At 36.7% G+C, this 21,157-nt stretch overlaps 2 long non-coding RNA genes across 2 annotated transcripts; both read right to left on the bottom strand.

The window, feature by feature from the left end:
• Positions 1 to 11,167: 11,167 nt before the first annotated feature.
• LOC139904479 (uncharacterized) lies at positions 11,168 to 13,308 on the bottom strand. Its single transcript, XR_011778836.1, has 3 exons — positions 13,089 to 13,308; positions 11,933 to 11,999; positions 11,168 to 11,470 (listed from the first exon to the last, which is right to left on the bottom strand). It is a non-coding gene; the product is annotated as an uncharacterized lncRNA (long non-coding RNA).
• Positions 13,309 to 17,285: 3,977 nt separating this feature from the next.
• Positions 17,286 to 19,675, bottom strand: LOC139904355 (uncharacterized). The gene is made up of 3 exons (XR_011778743.1): positions 19,411 to 19,675; positions 18,255 to 18,321; positions 17,286 to 17,792 (listed from the first exon to the last, which is right to left on the bottom strand). It is a non-coding gene; the product is annotated as an uncharacterized lncRNA (long non-coding RNA).
• Positions 19,676 to 21,157: the final 1,482 nt, after the last annotated feature.

Genomic DNA, 21,157 nt, shown 5'->3' on the forward strand with positions numbered 1-21,157 from the left:
TCTGTGACTTTTGCTTTAAGCCATTGGTCGGAATTCTGTGTAATATCCACAAATTCAACTAGTTTCGCCTTTTCTTTAGGCGATAGACTGGATACTAACCGGTTACATAACTTAAAGTTCCCCTTGGTTCTAGCATCGCGAATCCGTTTAATAAGTTTTTTCATTGAACTATTAATAACGGATTCATTTAATTTCGCATCAACAACGGGGTTCTTTGTTATCAGGTCATCATTAGGTGCTACTTCATCTTCCCCACACTTAGGCGTTTTATTATTGTTAAGCACTACCGTTGGAGTTGGTAAAACAATATGCTTCTTATCGATCGTTTTTTTTTTGGTTTAACGGTTTTGGTTGATGGAGATTTAGACTTTCGAATCATAAAGGTGATCGATTTGTCACCATCACTAAGTGTCATTCTACCCTCTCTTACATTAATGAACACCTCGATGGACACTAAGAATGGTCGACCTAAAATTAAAGGAACGTTTGAGTCCTCTTCTATGTCAATGACAATAAATTTGATTAAAAAGGTTAAATTACCCACTTGAAAGGGTAGGTTGTCAGCAATTCCAACTGGGTGCCTAATGGTTTTATTAAGGAGTCGAACACTCATTTTCATTGGACTTAGCTCACCTACTCCTAATCTCTTATATAATGAAAGAGGCATAACACTCACACTCGCACCTAAATCTGCTAGTGCATCATACATTACACAATCACTGAGTAGACAAGGAACAATATATTCACCTAGATCACCCAACCTGGGTGGAAGTTTTGGTGGAACTGTCTTCACCGGGTTTATTTTTACGGTTTTTGTTTCTTGCACTTTCTTATTCTTTTTCTTTTTTCTATGGTATCACAAATTTTATTACCTATCATTTGCTCATACTCAACTCCTTTTCTTGGAAACGGGATGGGTGGTCTGTATGGTGTCACCACTGGCTTTACATACTCGGGTGGTGGTGGTGGTGTAACTTCTTCATTGTTACTCACATCTAAAACCTTCCCATCTTCTGGTGCTGGTTTTTCAGAATTTGTTGGCACCATATTAACATTCTCATTCCGAGGATTTACTTCAGTATCACTCGGTAGTTTTCCTTGTTTCCTCTCACTCATCAATCTAGCAAGACTACCTACTTGTTTTTCTACATTCAGAACGGAAGCTTGTTGAGTTCTAAATGACTGATCAAACCTCTCATTTGTTTGGGTTTGAGATGTAATTGTGTTTGAGATTCCATTAGCTTTGCCATCATTTCTTCCAGATTTGGCTTTTTCTCTTCGGTTTGTTGTGGTGGTTTATATAAGCCAGGTCTTTATTGATTGAAAGTGTTATTTTGAGTTGGTTGGTTATTCGGACCTTGTTGGTTGTACGAGTTATTGTTGGGTCCATTTGGATTTTAAAGAATGTTTTGATTTCGATTGAAGTTTGGCCTTGGCGGTTGATAATTATTTTGATAATTATTTCCCGGCCTTTGGTTCATGTAAGAAACATTCTCACATTGTTCCATCTTTTGCTCAATGTGGCAATCTTTCGTTAAGTGTGGTCCACCGCATTGCTCACAACTGATTCGTATTGCGTGAATATCTCTAGTCATCTTTTCCATTCGTCTCTCGAAAACATCTATTTTTGCGGAAACGGAATCAAAGTCATGGCTAGAATCAGCTCTAGCCGCTTTAGATGAACGAAAAATATCTTTTTCTTGGTGCCACTCATGTGAGTGGGATGCTGTGTTATCTATAATCTTGTGAGCTTCAGTAGTGGTTTTCTTCATAATGGAACCACTAGCTGCTGTGTCGATGTCTTTTCGTGTAGCAACATTGCATCCTTGGTAGAATATTTGCACTATTTGATAAGTGTCTAAACCGTGTTGAGGATATCCTCTCAACAATTTTCCGAATCTTGTCCACGCCTCATATAATGTTTCATTTGGATTTTGCGCGAACGTAACAATTTCCCCTTGAAGTCTCACGGCTTTAGATGCCGGAAAGAATCTTTTAAGAAATTTCTCAACTAAAACATCCCATGTGTCCATCGCTCCTTCAGGTAACGATTCTAACCAATCATTGGCTTCTCCCTTTAAAGTCCAGGGAAACAACATGAGATAGATCCGTTCATCCTCAACTTCTCTAATTTTGAATAGAGTACAAATCCTATTAAAGGTTCGAAGATGTTCGTTTGGATCTTCTTTTGGCATACCACTATATTGGTATTGTTTAGTTACCATGTGTAGAATTTGTCCTTTGATTTCATAATCTGGCGCATTAACATCTGGCTTAATAATGGCGTGACCTTGGCCCGTGCGTGTAACGACCCTGGATTTTCCAACGTTTATTTATTAATAATTATTATTATTAATACTTGTGATAAAACGAATGTATGTTATTACATTTACTTGTTGCCATGATTAACCGCACTTGACTTTTAAATGCCCGAAACGTCTTTGTTACACACGAAACTTACACGAATAATATTTTTGAATATTATTTACATTCATGATTAATTTATTAATCATTTTAATTAACTATGGTTACTAGTTAATCACTTGGGCTTTAATTGGATTTAATTGTTACTTACATGAAACTTGGGCTTTTATTAGTAATAATGGACATGTTAGCCCACTCTACAACCTTATTGGATTAACTAGCCCATATTTACACATGTAAGTACCACATTATGACTTAACTAGTTGGTTTAAGTCACATTGGAATCTAGTTACTTGTTATCCCCATGCATACACCTCTTGTAACCACCTTTTAAGCTTTAACACATGAAGAACTAGTGGATTTTTGGCCTCCCCCTTCCCTTGGCAATACCGTCAGCATAGTAGGCCTTTAGGAGGGTTTTTGTTTCATTTTTTCTTATCACTTCTCACTTGTAACTCTCTCATTTCAAACACACACAAGACTTGCTTTCTTTTTCTCTCTTTGTCTCTCTAATCTTGTAAGCAACTTGAACTTTTCTCTTCTTCTTTTCTTGTAAAAACCGAAACCCAACACCCCTTTAATCATCATCATTTGCTTGTTGTTACATGTTCATTGTTAATGTTTACTTACTAGTAGTAGTTGTTGTTGTTACTTACAAATTACAAGAATCAAACTACCTAGTTTCATTCTTCATTTATCTTGTATTTACAAGAACATACAAGAGCTTAAACTTTCTAGTTATGCTCTACATATATTGTTTTAAAGATGGTAAGTTCATGGTGGTAAAAATCATACTTGTGAATCATGTTTGTAAACTTAAAATTTTACATTCTTAAAGATCAAACTTTGGTTTGAATCTTTAAAGTATGAACCACCATGAATTATCTACTTGTTTACTTAGTTTACTTCTTCATATTATGCACTTTAAATTCATGTTTGTTGGTTAAAATTGGTCAAATGTTACTAGTTAACTTTGATCTCATTAATCTTGAACTAAAGTTAACTTTAAAAAGTTCAAGAACATGGAACTGTAACTCTTTAGTTATGACTTCATACACTTGTGTTAGATTTAACTTAATAACTTTAGATCTAGACTTTTGGGTCTTGGATCTTTAAGATCTAACTAAGAACTATGTTCTACATCTTAAGATCTTGATTAGTTAGTTTACTTTCAAGTTTGTAGTTCAATATTACTTTTATATTTCATGTATGTGTTAAATCTAAGACTTTGATGTAACTTTGGTTCATCAAAACACTTGCAACACTTAAGTGAGTTGTGCTTCATGTCTTAGACTTACATTTGGGTTATGATGGTCAAACCTTGGTGAAAATGATGCAAACACATCAACGAGTTGTACACTTGAAGCTATATGCATCAAGGATGAGAACCATGATAAGCATCGAGCACCAAGAACCACCGGAACCTACTGACCCTACTGTTTTACTGTTTCTGTGTCTGACCTGTACGACCTGGGCTACTGTAATTATGATTTTCAGATATCTATTTCGAGTAGATAACTTTTCATATAGGTCTTGTCTTAATCCGAGTTACGGTTTAGGATTTATGGCCCTCCGATCGTCACTATGTCCATTTAACGTTGTGCTGAAAATTCTGACCTACTCACACTTAGACCGTCGCCACGGTCAAACGAAGACGATTTTGCTTCTGTAATTTTTACCACAACTAAAGGACTCATATACAGAGCCATTTCCACTGGTCTCACCTTATTTCAGTAGGTATAGAGGCCGTGGTGACTGACTGAACTCAGCCTTTGTTTAAAACTACTTTCATAAACGAAACTTACTTTACACCTTTTGTTTGATGATGAATGATGATGACCTTTAAGACCTTATTTACATACTTTTAAACCTATTCGGACGATTTATTGACTTAGTACTATTTGACTTAGGTTGAGGACCCGTTTGGACAACCTTCATTACTTGCTTACTTTCCGAGTCATACTATACCGCTACTTTATCATTGTGAGTTATAGCATTCCCTTTTTACTTTAACTTATTTTGGGAACTGAGAATACATGCAGATTTTATGTTTTACATACTAGGCACGAGTACTTAAACTTTATATATGTGTAGGTTATATAACAGCAGAAACATTCCCTTTAGCTCGGTAACGTTTAGTCATTGGTTTTTTAACCGGTGAACGCGAATCTTAGATATGGATCCATAGGGTTTGACATCCCCACTCGGGCTAGTAGCGCTAGCATTTAATTAGTGTTTAATACTTCATAGACATACGCACTTACCAAGTGTACTTTCAGGGGGTATAAATGTTAAGTTAGTTACCGAGTGCCCACGGTTAACATATACTTTATCATACTGTTTTGAAACGCTCTTTGTAGTACTGAAATCTCGTGACCTACCTTGCATACTATCATACTTAAACTATAGCTCACCAACCTTTGTGTTGACGTTTTTAAGCATGTTTTTCTCAGGTACTTAAGGTTAGCTACTTCCGCTGTGTACTAGTTTTGCCGTAGACACCCGCTGCTCTAGTGATTATCACCGCATGAACTATTTATCTTGCATTCAAACTTTAATACATTTGAAACTATGTTTTGTAACGATCTAAGGGTCACATACATTTATTCACGCTTGCTATTCGTAGAAGCATACTGTTGGTGCAAAACAATTGACGTCGATTACGACGTCATCTTTTTATCGTGAATACAACTTCTTTTGAAACAACATATAGTACTTAACCTTGTAATGATCCTGTTGTTGATGATTCGTACACGATGGTTTTGTACGGGGCATCACAGTGCGTGTGGCTCTCATTCGGTCTTCCATATTTTGAGGTTCCGTTACTTTCATAATTGAATTTGTTGAATACGAATCACTAGAAGATTCTGATTTAACAGTTTGCGGTTTAGGAGGAATGATTATTGATTCAGGATCTTGGAATTGTCCTTGAATATCCTCCGGGTTCTCAATTGTGAAGTCGGGTTCAAAAAATGGATTATCGGATATTTGAATTGGAGTACTTGTTCGACTAGATGATGATTCTAAAGAAAAATCAACAGCGACAATATTAGCTAGATGTCTTGATTGAGTTACAGGTGGTGAACATTTTGCTCGGTGCATTTACTGAATATCCTATTAGAAATTATATAAGTTATCAAATTAATAGACTTTTCTGATTTTGCCCACGTTTCGAATAGCCAATAGATGCAGCAGATAGCCATGACCCTTTAAATCGGAAGTCCACAACTCGCCACTAAAAAATCCAACTATTACTACGAACCAGAAAATTTTGGATGTCAATTAATTTAACCGCTTAAAATAATTTTTCGTCGATATTTTGAAATAAAATCTATGTCCTAAAAACAAAAGCGTAGAAAAGAAAAAGAAAAAGAAAAAGAAATGCGTCGAAAAACGTCGAAAAATAAAAATAAGAAAGAAAAACGTCGAAACTTAAAAGTCTAAAAACTAAATCTAAAAAGTTGCGCCTAAAGGTATTAAGGCTTAAAAGGAATTCTATATTCAAAACGGCAATAACTTAATTAGGTACTAAAATCTAAAAACTGCGTCGCAAAATTCTAAAGCGCCTAAATCTTAATCTAAAGAAAAAGCACTTAAGGGATTTTACAGCAAAGTCTTAAAAGCTAAAAATCTACGGCAAATCTATAACTACGAAATTAATATTACGAACGACAAATATTAAAGACTACGAATAAATGATAAAAAGATACAAAATATAAAATAAAATGATAAAAATACAAAATTTATAAAAATATTATTTTTATATTATATAAAAGTATTAATCTATATATTTAATAATAATATTTAAACTTAAAATAACAAATTATATATTAAAACTAAATATTAACCTAATAAACCCTAATTAAATTAATTAATTAATTATAATTATTATATAAACCCTAAACTGTCAGACGAATGATTCAGACCTGTCAAGTCACACCATGCGATCTCATAGAGTTGAAGGCTTCTGTCCATGCGAAAGCATGGCTTTGAATACCAGGCCGAATGTTTGGGCTGCTACAGTACTTGGCCCATTTTCTATTTTATTTATTTTTATGATTTTAATTTTCTAATTTATTACAAAATATTTATATAAATTTAAAATAAACTTATATTTTAAAATCTAAAAATAAAAGTACTTGTTAATATTATATATAAAATCTTAAATATAAATATATATATATATATATATATATATATATATATATATATATATATATATATATATATATATATTCTTTTCTTTTTATAATTTTTTTTATATAATAACTTATGATTAATACAAAATATTTTTTCAAAATAATAAATAATATATTTTTACAAAAATATAGTTATAATAAAGCGTTTTTCACCGAGTCCCCGGCAGCGGCGCCAAAAAACTTGATGTGTGCAGCGGAGGTGTACGAAATACTATTATTGTTTACTACGAAATACGACAAAATATTACACAAATTTTATTTATTTACTTATGGGATATACCTAAACCTTGCTACAACACTATAGGCAGTGTACCTAATCGAGAGTAGTATTGTTTTTAGTAAGTCCAGTTCGTTCCATATGGAGCTAGTGATTACGTACTATATTTTTAACAACTATATTTATATAAAATATATATAATTATAGGTAGTAATAATATTATATAAAAGGGGATTTTTACCGTTTAATGACCGGTTTGTCAATTTTAAATAAAGCGTAAAGATAAATGATGATAATATAAATGACAGAATTTAAATTGCGATAAAGTAAATTGCAGTAATTAAAATGACAGTAAATAAAGGTATGATGAAATATGAAATAAAAGTATTATGCTTATTTAAACTTCCGTAATCATGATGTCTGACGTTTTGATTTTAATTTATTACCTTGGGTTAATTGTGCTTTGTCCTGGATTATTTGATACCTATTTGGGTTTTGCCCATAATAGTCCATCGGTCATAATTATAAATGCTCGTCAAATTAACCTTATTCCCGAAGTCAGATATTCCAACTAATTAGGGATTCGAACTGTAACAAGGTCTTAATACTTTGTTAATAATTACACCAGGTTATCGACTGCGTGTAATCCAAGGTTTTAATACTCTGTTAACAATTACACCAATTATCCTTGTATGTAATCCACCCCTGTTTTAATGAGATATGAATATTAATTTACCCACTTGATCAGAATGAATAATCAATTACCCAACCCGAATAATTAATTAAATGATTGTAAAAGATGTCATATAAACGTCACTAAATAGGACATACATAATCATTTAATAATTATTAGATTAACTAATTTGAAGATAGGTTCGACAGGTTCCAATGAGTTTTCATTTAATTAGAAAATACCCTCCACCTATTAATAGTCAATAGTCCAATGTTCACAAGTGTCAGTCTTTTGTCCAAACCCTAATTATGGTACAAAATCCAATAACCCCATTTTGATATTTAGTCCAAAATCATGATTACTTTGGCCCAAATATGGATGATAATAATAACTTAGTTACGATATATTAATTGAAAAAGGAAGAACATAACTTACAGTGATTATTTATCGCGTTGCGTTACCCGGACAGAGTTTCGATTTAAAACCCGTAAAACATTTCTTACAATAACCCAACTAAACCATAACTTTATTATTAAAATTAACTTATATTAAAATTATAATATAAATATATTTATGTTTACAGAAGAAGGAATGAAAAGAGTGTGTAAAATTCGGCTGAAAACATTGCAATTTATAGGACCTGGCCAGGATTCTGGGCTCATGCGATCACATGAGATTTGTGCTTCCAGACCAGCCGATTGAATGGTCAGCTGGGACAGATATTTTTGCTTTTCAAAACGTGGGCTGCTCGATTTTAATAATATATAATATAATATATATAATTTTATATAATTATATATATATATTATATTATATTCTTGTGCATAGTTGACTCGTAATTTTAGCTCCGATGTCTTGCTCGTTTACGCCTGGTTTATGTCTCGGTTCCGGATTTCGAACGTCTTTTTGTGCGCTTAGATATCTTCTACTTTGCGTTCCGCGACTTGTACTCTTGTAATTTTTAGACGTTTCTCATCAATAAATTGAACCACTTGGATTGTATCTTGTACATTTGAGCTTTTTGGTCATTTGCATCTTCAAATCTTCATTTGTGTCTTCAGTCTTCGCACTTATTTATTTAAACGAATATTACTTGAAATTAGAACAATTGCAACTAAAAACTTTACATATTGGGATGATATTGCGACTAAATGTATGTTCATTTGGAGCACTATCACTGGCACCTGTGAAGAAGCTAGAGACTGGGGAGAAGTGTGTGGATGATGTACGAATTGTGAACGAATTTCCCGACGTCTTTCCAGAAGAGTTGCCAGGATTACGCCGAGATCAGTGGAGTTTCAGATCGATCTAGTACCAGGAGCTGCACCTGTAGCTCGCGCACCTTATCGTCTTGCACCTTCTGAACTGCAAGAGTTGCAGAGTCAACTACATGAACTACTACACTGTGGATTTATCCGACCGAGTTCATCGCCTTGGGGCGCACCTGTTTTGTTCGTGAAGAAGAAGGACGGATATTTCCACATGTGTATCAATTTTCATGAACTGAATAAGTTAACGATCAAGAATCAGTATCCCCTTCCCAGGACTGACGATCTTTTCGATCAGCTGCAAGGATCTAGCATTTACTCCAAGATTGATTTGCGATCAGGATATCACCAGTTGAGGGTGAAGGAGAGTGATGTGATGAAGACTGCGTTCAGAACCCGTTATGGTCATTATGACTTTCTTGTGATGCCATTCGGATTAACAAACGCACCTGCCGTGTTTATGGATCTCATGAATCGCGTATGCAAGCCATACCTGGACAAATTCATTATCGTCTTCATAGACGATATCCTAATCTATTCCAAAAGCGAAGAAGAACATGAGCAACATCTTCGACTCATGCTTGAACTCTTGAGACAAGAGCAACTCTATGCCAAATTCTCCAAGTGTGAATTTTGGTTGAAGGAAGTCCAATTTCTTGGTCATATCGTGAGCAATCAGGGTATCAAGGTCGATCCCGCAAAGATCGAAGCCATCAACAAGTGGGAAACCCCCACTACTCTACTCATATCCGCCAATTTTTAGGCCTCGCCAGTTACTATCGTAGATTCATCGAAGGATTCTCTTTGATTGCATGTCCTTTGACCGCGTAAACTCAGAAGGGGAAGAAGTTCGTTTGGGAAACCGAGTAAGAGTCGGCATTCCAAACCCTGAAGCAGAATTTAACCACCGCTCCTATTCTATCCCTTTTCGAAGGCATTGATGACTTCGTTGTGTATTACGATGCCTCCCGACAAGGTTTTGGGTGCGTATTGATGCAACGAAAGAAGGTTATCGCTTACGCCTCCCGTCAACTGAAGATTCACGAGCGAAACTACACTACTCACGATCTTGAGCTTGGAGCCATTGTCTTTGCACTCAAACTGTGGAGACACTATCTGTATGGAACCAAGAGTACTATCTTCACCGATCACAAAAGCCTCAAACACATATTCAATCAGAAGCAACTGAATATGCAACAGCGACGGTAGATCAAAACGTTGAACGACTGTGATTGTGAACTTCGTTACCACCCTGGCGAGGCAAATGTTGTAGCCGATGCCTTGAGCCGAAAGGAAAGAATGGTACCACTTTGTGTTCGAGCCTTGAACGTCACCATTTACATGAATCTCAATAGCCAAATCCGTGTAGCTCAAGAGGAAGCTCTCAAGGAGGAGAATATTGCTCAAGAGCACTCGAACATTCTCATTTCTCGATTCGAGGTCAAGGAGACTGGACTCTGATACTTTGTCGAAAGAATCTGGGTGCCTAGTTATGGAGATTTACGAAGCCTTATTCTAGATGAAGCCCACAAGTCAAGGTATTCGATTCATCCAGGAGCTGGTAAGATGTACCACGACCTCAAGGTTCAGTATTGGTGGCCAAACCTCAAGAAGGATGTTACGACTTACGTCGGAAAGTGTTTAACTTGTTCTAAGATCAAAGCCGAACATCAGAGGCCATCCGGATTACTTCAGCAACCCGAATTCCCTCAATGGAAGTGGGAAGGAATAACAATGGACTTCATCACGAAGCTACCGAAGACGGTAGGCGGTTATGATACTATCTGGGTTATCGTTGACCGTCTTACCAAATCTGCTCATTTCCTAACCATGAAGGAAAATGATACAATGGAGAAACTGGCGCAATTATACATAAAGGAAGTTGTATCTCGACACGGTGTACCCTTATCGATTATTTCCGACCGAGATGCCCGTTTCGCTTCTAGATTTTGGCGTTCTTTACAAGAAGCTTTGGGAACACGTTTAGATATAAGTACTGCGTATCACTCGCAAACCGATGGACAGAGCGAACGCACAATTCAAACCTTGGAGGTCATGTTACGTGCTTGTGTAATTGATTTCGGAAAGGCTTGGGAGAAGCATTTGCCACTAGCCAAATTCTCTTACAACAATAGCTATCATGCAAGCATTAAGGCCGCACCTTTCGAAGCCTTGTATGGTCGCAGATGTCGTTCTCCTATCTGTTGGGCCGAAGTAGGTGAAAAGCATATCACCGGACCCGAACTCATCCATCAAACAACCGAGAAGATTTTTCAAATTCAAGCGAGGTTCAAGACGGCCCGTGATCATCAAAAGAGCTATGCCGACCTTAAGCGTAAAGATCGCGAATTCCAAGTAGGTGATCGCGTAATGTTGAAAGTTGTAGCGACCCCGACAAATCGTCAATTGACGGCGTCGACTACTTAGGTCCCGTTGCGTGGTCATAGGTCTTTAACGTGACATTTGACCAAAGATATGTCGCATTCCTTTCAAAAATAAAGATTGTTTCAAAGTTTACAAGAATTGTTCATCCAAAAGTTACGTTACAAAGTTATAGTTACATGTGAAACCTATGCGACACAGTTTTAAAGAAAGTCAAAAGACGCTCCATGAAATGCATGTATACTCGACATCCAATGCAAGTATCAAAATAATGAGCGGAAGCATGTTTCACATAGCGTTCAAAGACCTGAGAAAAACATAGAAATCTGTCAACGAAAACATTGGTGAAATCATAGGTTTAAGTAAGTAAGTACAAGTGAACCACAAGATTTGCATCAATGAAATAATAGTAATACATTCCAAAAGTTTGTTTCACGAGCACCCAATTATCAATGCTTAACATTCCTTCCATTGAACCCCATCACTTAGTGCTAGAACATACACAGTTTCTCGAAAATATATTTCATTCGTAAACGGTAGCGAACCGTTTGAATGAGGGTTTGTCAAACCCATATGGATCCATACAACATAAGTTCTCGCTTACACCCGGCAAGTGTAACTAATGATAATCGAATTGAGGATTTTGTTCTAAACTCGTATGTAGAATGTTTGTTTTCCTGTACTTGTGTTCACTTAGTAAAAGAAATGTTTATGTTTTCTCATCCCAAATGTAAGTTCAAAAAGAGTAAAAGTGGGACTATGATCTCACCTTGAGTGCACGAGTAGTAAAGTACTTCAACAAGTAAACGTGTGCAAAGAACAATGCTAGTCTTGACCTAAACAATAGGTTGTATCAATAACGGTAAACACGATAGGTCAAAGATGTTCAATTAGTCCTATGGCTCGTTAAGACTCGATCATAATAGCATGTGAATCAAATTGTCATGTTTCATGCAAGGTACAAGTATAAAAACATGTTAGAACGATTGCACAAATATTTGGTTAAGTTTGATTAAAAGTCAACTTGGTCGGGTCAAAGTCAACGAAAAAGTCAACATGTTCGGGTCGGGTCCCGAACTATTTTTCTGAGGTTTTTAATCATATATGAGCATGTTAGAACAAGTTTCATGTGAATCGGAGGTCCGTAGTATGCCAAACATTTTTCGTATTTTGGACATGGAGGTCAGAGCCTGGACACGGCTTATGCCGTGCTGCGGCCCACAATTGTCGCGCCGCGACAATACACGGGAGCTGGTACCTGGCCAGTTTCAAATGTTCAAGTCTTGATCCAAAATTCGTTTTAGCACAAAATGCAAACCGTAAACATTTAGAACTCGCACCTTATATCGTTGGAAAGCTCTTTTGACAAAGAACATAAATAAACATGTTTCATCAAACAAAAACATCATTTCCAATGACCGATTTCTCGTCATGTGATCATTTAAAGTCCATTTTCAAGTTTCAAGTTCACAAAATGCATTTTAAGTTTCAGGAATCCAATTCACACATATGATATGCCGTTTTGAAGGTAATGAAACATGCATTACAACTAAACACTAACAATTAACATTTCATGGTATTCAAGCATCAAAAAGTTCATCTCAAGAACGATATAACCCTAATCAAGAATCACAAAATCATTAATCATGTTTTTGAAGTTTTACAAATCGACCTACACATCAAAATGAAGCTAGTGATACTAGTAACACAATTAAAACATGAACTTTAACGATTTAACAACATTTAATCTTCCAAAATCAAAGATTAAGCAAACCCATTTTCAAGTGTTCAAACTAGTTACTCAAAACAACAAATCGAACAAACAAAACATATATTCATGTTATACACGAGCCATAGACACTAATTAACACTTTTATAATTCAAAAACATCAAGAACACAAAATCTAGTAATTTTAGAAAGTTACCCAAATGAGATGAAATTGGTATCAAGTCGAAGAGGATGAAGAGAGGATTCCAAATATGTAATTTGTTTTGATGTTAGCCTCCAAATCCGAAATTAGATGATGAATCTTGGTTGAGTTCTTGAGAGGAAAATGGAAGTATGAAAAGAGAGAAAGAGAGAAAATGAGAGGAGGAGGTTGAAGGTTTGACTAGTTGACCTAGTCAAATCTTTGGCCTCTTTGCAAGTTTAGTCCCTCTAGTTTGGGTGCGGGTGCGTGAATTAACCAAACGAATTATTTTGAATTACACGAGAGTACGAGAGATGTTAAAATCCAATAACGAAAATATTTTAAGAAGGTTAGCTAATGGAGGCTATGAATCGAGATACTGAGGATAATATTACAATAAAAAGACGGGCGTTAAAATAATTTAACGGAAAAATGCGGGATGTTACATTACCCACACCTTAAAAGAAATTTCGTCCCGAAATTTAGTTGGAAGCAATAGTCGTTGCTTCTTACTCGAGACCTTACGTTGCCAATGCTATGAATAAGTGAAGATACATCCTTGGGCATTCCCACAAATTTTGACAGTCGAGATTTCAGTTTGTATTAAGACTTGGTTTTACGATCCAAAATTTCAACCAGTTTCCCATGAAGGGGAGTTTGCCATCAATAGTAAGTTTATCTAGGAGAGTAGCACGTTCCTGTTCTGTAGGACACGTCTCTAAGTTTGTTGCATGGAACGTAGGGTAAACGAAAATTTAATTGAGTCGAAAGTTCTAAACGGTAGGAGCGGTTCCAATACGCCCCAAGGTTTCAAAAGGATTAATATTTCGCAGTTTAAATTTCCCTGATTCCCGAAACGGATTTCACCTTTACAAGGTGCGAGGTCTCGATATTACACGGTTACTGACTTGGGATTCGAGAGGTTTACGTCGAATATCGGTATAGTCCTTTTGGCGACTACGGGTCATCTTGAGTCCTTCTCAACTGTTATTTCTTGAATGAGTTCGGATTCGGTGGTTTGCTTGCCACATGCTTTGATCCAACGAATAGGGGTATGACATTTGCGGTCATATAGGGTTTCGGAAGTGCGACGTTAATACACGAATGGTAACTGCTGTGTGAGAGGAGACAACTAAAGGCAACAATACAAGTTTGTAACATGTCTTTCCAAGATGTGAAACGTACGTTTGTTTGGTCCATTGATTGTGGATGATACACGACATTCATGTTTAAACGTGTCCCTACAGTTCCTTGTAAGGCATCCCGAATTTAGAAGTGAGACGAGTATCCCGATCTGAAATTTTAATGGAGATGGTACGCCGTGTATCCCGTGCCGAGCTAGAATTTTCTTTAATACACGTTTGAACAGGTTTCGTTTCTCAAGAGGTCCGCACCGCGGAAGATCCATCGGTTCCCGAAAGTGGTTGTTAGGACTATTCACCATCGTGGCGAATACTAATATAATGTGAAGAGTTTCTCTCTCCATTGAGAAGTTTTATAAAAAGTTTCCTTACACGGAAATGCGAGCAATAAGACAGGAGTGAAATGAGAACTTAGAATAGGATTAGTTCACACCTTGAGGTAACCATGTCGCGCACTTAGTGGTCGAATGTTGAGGCTTGGTGGGATAACGAGATAGTACACGTAGTTGTATGATAAGTCAAAGAAGAGTGAAGCATCCTTGGATTGGGTGTTATCTTAAGTTCCAGTAATATCAGGCGGAAAATGGTGAAATAACAGGGCTATGTAACGTGGCACGTGTTGATGAGAAGGTTGATCGGGTCCATGATTAAGTATTCAAATTTATCGAGCAAATTAACGAATTTCAGTTCCCTTGATTTCGAGTAGAGAGAGTATGTATTTCGGGCGTTCAAGTAGAAATATTTCCATATTTGAGTTCCAGTGTGCTAAACGAATTTAGCTAGTAAGGTTTGTGTGAAAGATCATGTTCAAAGTTCAGACACGGAGAGGTTTAAATTTTTCCCTCAGTGAGTTAACGAGTTTAAAGGTCGTGCAACACGAGAAAAGTCGGAAATGAATCTTCAGTGATAACCGGCGAGATCTAAGATTTTACGAATACAAGTCTGAGTCGTGAGGGTTTCCCGATTACGTGTGGTTCCGATTGCGAGATGTATTGAGATACTTTGACCACTAACAACATGGTCTAAAAATTGAACTTCGTTTAACCAAAATTCTCACTTGGAGAATTCGGTATAGAGTTGCTCTTTTCTCAAGTGTTCGAGCGTAAGTCGGAGACATTGTTCGTTTTCTTCTTCGCTTGAATAGGTTTAGAACATCAATTATAAGTACGGTAACGATTTGTCTAAATAAGTTTGCACACGCGGCTCCGGAGGTTTATGAATTCAGTCGGAGCCTTAGATTAATTGAACGGTACTAAGAGAGATTTACAACTATCGTAGCGAGTTCAGAAAATGGTTTAGGAGACATCGTCTCCCTCAACCCTCAATTGATGATAACAAGGATGGAGATCGATTTGGTATACACACGAGATCCTCGTACTTGATCAAGAGGTCATTGATACGGGGAAAAAGAATATCGGTTCTTAACCGGAAATTATTTAGTTCACAATAATCTATACAAGACGATAGGGAAACATTTCTTCTTAACGAATAGGTTTTGAGCTCCTCAACTCTATAGGTGTTAAGTCAAAATTCAAATTATTCACCCAATAAGTTTAACGTACATCCTCCGATATAAATTTGGTGGCACACAATAGTTTTTTTTTTCGTGGGTCACTTGAATGGCCTAAGCAATATCTAGGGGGAGTGGTGGAGTGCAAGGAGTACGAGTCAAAGTCTTGGTTATAAAACATCTAACGATAACCGAATCGAATAAGTATGAAATATGCGGGTTGTTGTGAAGAAACGTACCCGTGACTAGTCCATCGTCGTCTCGGGCACCCTAAGTGTCGATGTTGAAAGTTCAACGGCAGGCGTTGGGGTTGGCTTTCTTCTTTGGGCACGCATTCCTATAATGACCCGGTTGGCCACATTCGAAACAAACAACCGCCGTTGGCACATTGGGCGTCTTTTGAGCGACGGTAATGGTACTTTTACAAATATGGGCCACATGGCCACTTCTTTGACACCTGATGCAAAATGGTTTGCCACATTCACCCAAATGATGTTTGCGACATTCGTTACAGTAGGGCAGGTTTCCGGCATACCCTTTCTTGCCGTCGGAGGTGAAGGACTTCTTGGTGAAGTTGTTGTTGTAGTTGCTCGATGGAGAGGCTTCCCATTTTCTTTTGTTGTTACCCGGTTGGTCCTCGGCCGTAGGTGTCGGCGCTTCAATTTCATTCACCGTTTTTATAGATTGGCGGGCCATCGTTAAAGCCTCTTGTAGGTTGGCGGGTTTGGATGACATTAACCCGTGTTGAACGCTCTTCGGGAGGCCATCCATGTAAAGTTCGACTCTTAGGGATTCGGGAGTCATGAGATTTGGACACATTAAGACTACTTCGATAAACCGTTGATTATAAGCTTCGAGGTCATTCCCGACCGTTTTTAAATTCCTTAGACCCTGTTCGAGCCTTCGAGTCTCGTCGCGCGGGAAGTATTCGGTGATCATTCTTTCTCTTAATTCGGTCCAAGAGAGTGTAAGGGCCTCATCGATACCCACTGATTGTACATACGTGTTCCACCATGAGAGAGCAACACCGGTGAAAGTGAGGGTGGAAAACTTGACCTTATCTTGGTCCTGATAACCGCTTATGTTAAAAACGGCTTCCGTTTGTTCGAACCATCGGGTGAGAGCAATCGGTCCCCGGGTTCCATCGAAAGTGGGAGGTTTGTACCCCATGAAGTTTTTGTAGGAGCACCCCTCGTTTGAATTATCGGCTCCATGATTGTTGTTGTGGTTGGAGAAGTGATCGGCCACGACCTCACCCACGGCGGTGGCTATCATTCGTTGAAGGGCTTGTTCTAAAGTTTCGGGAAGGGTATTGTGTTGACCTTGGTGAGCCATTGTTCCTTCATGACACAAGAATATCGTTGATTAGTATTCTTAACAATACTAATCGTGATATGGAATAATGATGAAGAGAAAATTTTCCTTGATTCGCCTTAAATTCTTTATGTCGTAATGTCGGAACGTTCATATGAGTCACCGTAATATAATCCCGGCAATTATATTACCCTGATTCATATGTGCATTCGACATTATTCTATAAAGTCAAGGTGGCGCGTCAATCAAATTAAACAATGAAAGATTTAGATGAAGCGAGAGTTAGTTATGAGTAGAAACGTTCGAGTATAAATGCACAAATAGTCAAGTAATTCCTACTTCATGTCTATATGCCGGTTGTAGTCTAGATTCACTAATGTAACCTATGACTCGGGGTTGACACCAATGAACTCTAAATCCCTACAACCAATGCTCTGATACCACTTGTAGCGACCCCGACAAATCGTCAATTGACGGCGTCGACTACTTAGGTCCCGTTGCGTGGTCATAGGTCTTTAACGTGACATTTGACCAAAGATATGTCGCATTCCTTTCAAAAATAAAGATTGTTTCAAAGTTTACAAGAATTGTTCATCCAAAAGTTACGTTACAAAGTTATAGTTACATGTGAAACCTATGCGACACAGTTTTAAAGAAAGTCAAAAGACGCTCCATGAAATGCATGTATACTCGACATCCAATGCAAGTATCAAAATAATGAGCGGAAGCATGTTTCACATAGCGTTCAAAGACCTGAGAAAAACATAGAAATCTGTCAACGAAAACGTTGGTGAAATCATAGGTTTAAGTAAGTAAGTACAAGTGAACCACAAGATTTGCATCAATGAAATAATAGTAATACATTCCAAAAGTTTGTTTCACGAGCACCCAATTATCAATGCTTAACATTCCTTCCATTGAACCCCATCACTTAGTGCTAGAACATACACTGTTTCTCGAAAATATATTTCATTCGTAAACGGTAGCGAACCGTTTGAATGAGGGTTTGTCAAACCCATATGGATCCATACAACATAAGTTCTCGCTTACACCCGGCAAGTGTAACTAATGATAATCGAATTGAGGATTTTGTTCTAAACTCGTATGTAGAATGTTTGTTTTCCTGTACTTGTGTTCACTTAGTAAAAGAAATGTTTATGTTTTCTCATCCCAAATGTAAGTTCAAAAAGAGTAAAAGTGGGACTATGATCTCACCTTGAGTGCACGAGTAGTAAAGTACTTCAACAAGTAAACGTGTGCAAAGAACAATGCTAGTCTTGACCTAAACAATAGGTTGTATCAATAACGGTAAACACGATAGGTCAAAGATGTTCAATTAGTCCTATGGCTCGTTAAGACTCGATCATAATAGCATGTGAATCAAATTGTCATGTTTCATGCAAGGTACAAGTATAAAAACATGTTAGAACGATTGCACAAATATTTGGTTAAGTTTGATTAAAAGTCAACTTGGTCGGGTCAAAGTCAACGAAAAAGTCAACATGTTCGGGTCGGGTCCCGAACTATTTTTCTGAGGTTTTTAATAATATATGAGCATGTTAGAACAAGTTTCATGTGAATCGGAGGTCCGTAGTATGCCAAACATTTTTCGTATTTTGGACATGGAGGTCAGAGCCTGGACATGGCTTATGCCGCGCCGCGGCCCACAATTGTCGCGCCGCGACAATACACGGGAGCTGGTACCTGGCCAGTTTCAAATGTTCAAGTCTTGATCCAAAATTCGTTTTAGCACAAAATGCAAACCGTAAACATTTAGAACTCGCACCTTATATCGTTGGAAAGCTCTTTTGACAAAGAACATAACTAAACATGTTTCATCAAACAAAAACATCATTTCCAATGACCGATTTCTCGTCATGTGATCATTTAAAGTCCATTTTCAAGTTTCAAGTTCACAAAATGCATTTTAAGTTTCAGGAATCCAATTCACACATATGATATGCCGTTTTGAAGGTAATGAAACATGCATTACAACTAAACACTAACAATTAAAATTTCATGGTATTCAAGCATCAAAAAGTTCATCTCAAGAACGATCAAACCCTAATCAAGAATCACAAAATCATTAATCATGTTTTTGAAGTTTTACAAATCAACCTACACATCAAAATGAAGCTAGTGATACTAGTAACACAATTAAAACATGAACTTTAACGATTTAACAACATTTAATCTTCCAAAATCAAAGATTAAGCAAACCCATTTTCAAGTGTTCAAACTAGTTACTCAAAACAACAAATCGAACAAACAAAACATATATTCATGTTATACACGAGCCATAGACACTAATTAACACTTTTATAATTCAAAAACATCAAGAATACAAAATCTAGTAATTTTAGAAAGTTACCCAAATGAGATGAAATTGGTATCAAGTCGAAGAGGATGAAGAGAGGATTCCAAATATGTAATTTGTTTTGATGTTAGCCTCCAAATCCGAAATTAGATGATGAATCTTGGTTGAGTTCTTGAGAGGAAAATGGAAGTATGAAAAGAGAGAAAGAGAGAAAATGAGAGGAGGAGGTTGAAGGTTTGACTAGTTGACCTAGTCAAATCTTTGGCCTCTTTGCAAGTTTAGTCCCTCTAGTTCGGGTGCGGGTGCGTGAATTAACCAAACGAATTATTTTGAATTACACGAGAGTACGAGAGATGTTAAAATCCAATAACGAAAATATTTTAAGAAGGTTAGCTAATGGAGGCTATGAATCGAGATACTGAGGATAATATTACAATAAAAAGACGGGCGTTAAAATAATTTAACGGAAAAATGCGGGATGTTACAAAAGTCATACCTTGGAAATGTGTAATTCGTTTTGGAAAGCGTGGGAAGATAAATCCGTGATACATTGGTCCTTTTGAAGTCTTGGAGCGTATTGGAACCGTTGCTTACTGTTTGGATCTTCCGACTCAGTTGAGTGCAGTTCATCTCACTTTCCACGTGTCGAATCTGAAGAAATGTCTTGCTGAACCAGAACTCGTCATACCACTTGAGGAGCTTACGATTGATGACAAACTCCACTTCATAGAAAAACCTATAGAAATTATGGACCGTGAGGTCAAGACCATGAAACGCAACAAGATTCCAATTGTCCGAGTCCGTTGGAATGCTAAACGAGGACCCGAGTTTACTTGGGAGCGAGAGGATCAGATGATGCTGAAGTATCCTCACTTCTTTACAACTCTACTGCCTACCTCAGCTTAAAATTTCAGGACGAAATTTTCATTAACAGGTGGGTAATGTAACGACCCGACTTTTTCGACTTACTTTTGTGCTTGTTACTTTCTGCGAAACTGCGTATTTGTGCGTACTGAGCTATATTATGTTCTGGGATCTTAATTCATGTTAATTACTTTCGTTATTACCATACAATGTGCCATTAAGTACTTAGTTACTTAACTTGATCCCTGAATGCTTTTACGACCATTAGTGTCACTTGACATCGAGAACGAGCTATGTATTTTGATACACATTTGACTTTGGTCATAATTGGAATATTATGACTACGTAATACTAATTATTATTTTATAATGACAATTACTTGAGTTATTGGTTGCTTAATTACTCTTAGTAATTTACTTATGCTCACTAGTTAGTCTTGTTGGACTTTCTACCTTGTTGGTGAAATGTCCCATTCATATTGATTATAAATGTTCCATATTAATTGATTTCGTCGCGAGGTTTTGACCTCTATATGAGACGTTTTTCAAAGACTGCATTCATTTTTAAAATAACCATAACCTTTATTTTATCGATAAAGTTTTAAAAAGCATTACATAGATTATCAAATAATGATAATCTAAAATATACCGTTTACACACGACCATTACATAATGGTTTACGTTAAGAATATATTACATCAAAAATAAGTTTCTTGAATGCAGTTTTTTACACAATATCATACAAGCATGGACTCCAAATCTTGTCCTTATTTTAGCATACAACAGCGGAAGCTCTTAATAATCACCTGAGAATAAACATGCTTAAAACGTCAACAAAAATGTTGGTGAGTTATAGGTTTAACCTATATATTATCAAATCATAATAATAGACCACGAGATTTTATATTTCAATACATCCCATACATAGAGATAAAAAT

Source organism: Rutidosis leptorrhynchoides, chromosome 4 (genome assembly GCF_046630445.1).
Source record: "Rutidosis leptorrhynchoides isolate AG116_Rl617_1_P2 chromosome 4, CSIRO_AGI_Rlap_v1, whole genome shotgun sequence".
NCBI lineage: Eukaryota > Viridiplantae > Streptophyta > Magnoliopsida > Asterales > Asteraceae > Rutidosis > Rutidosis leptorrhynchoides.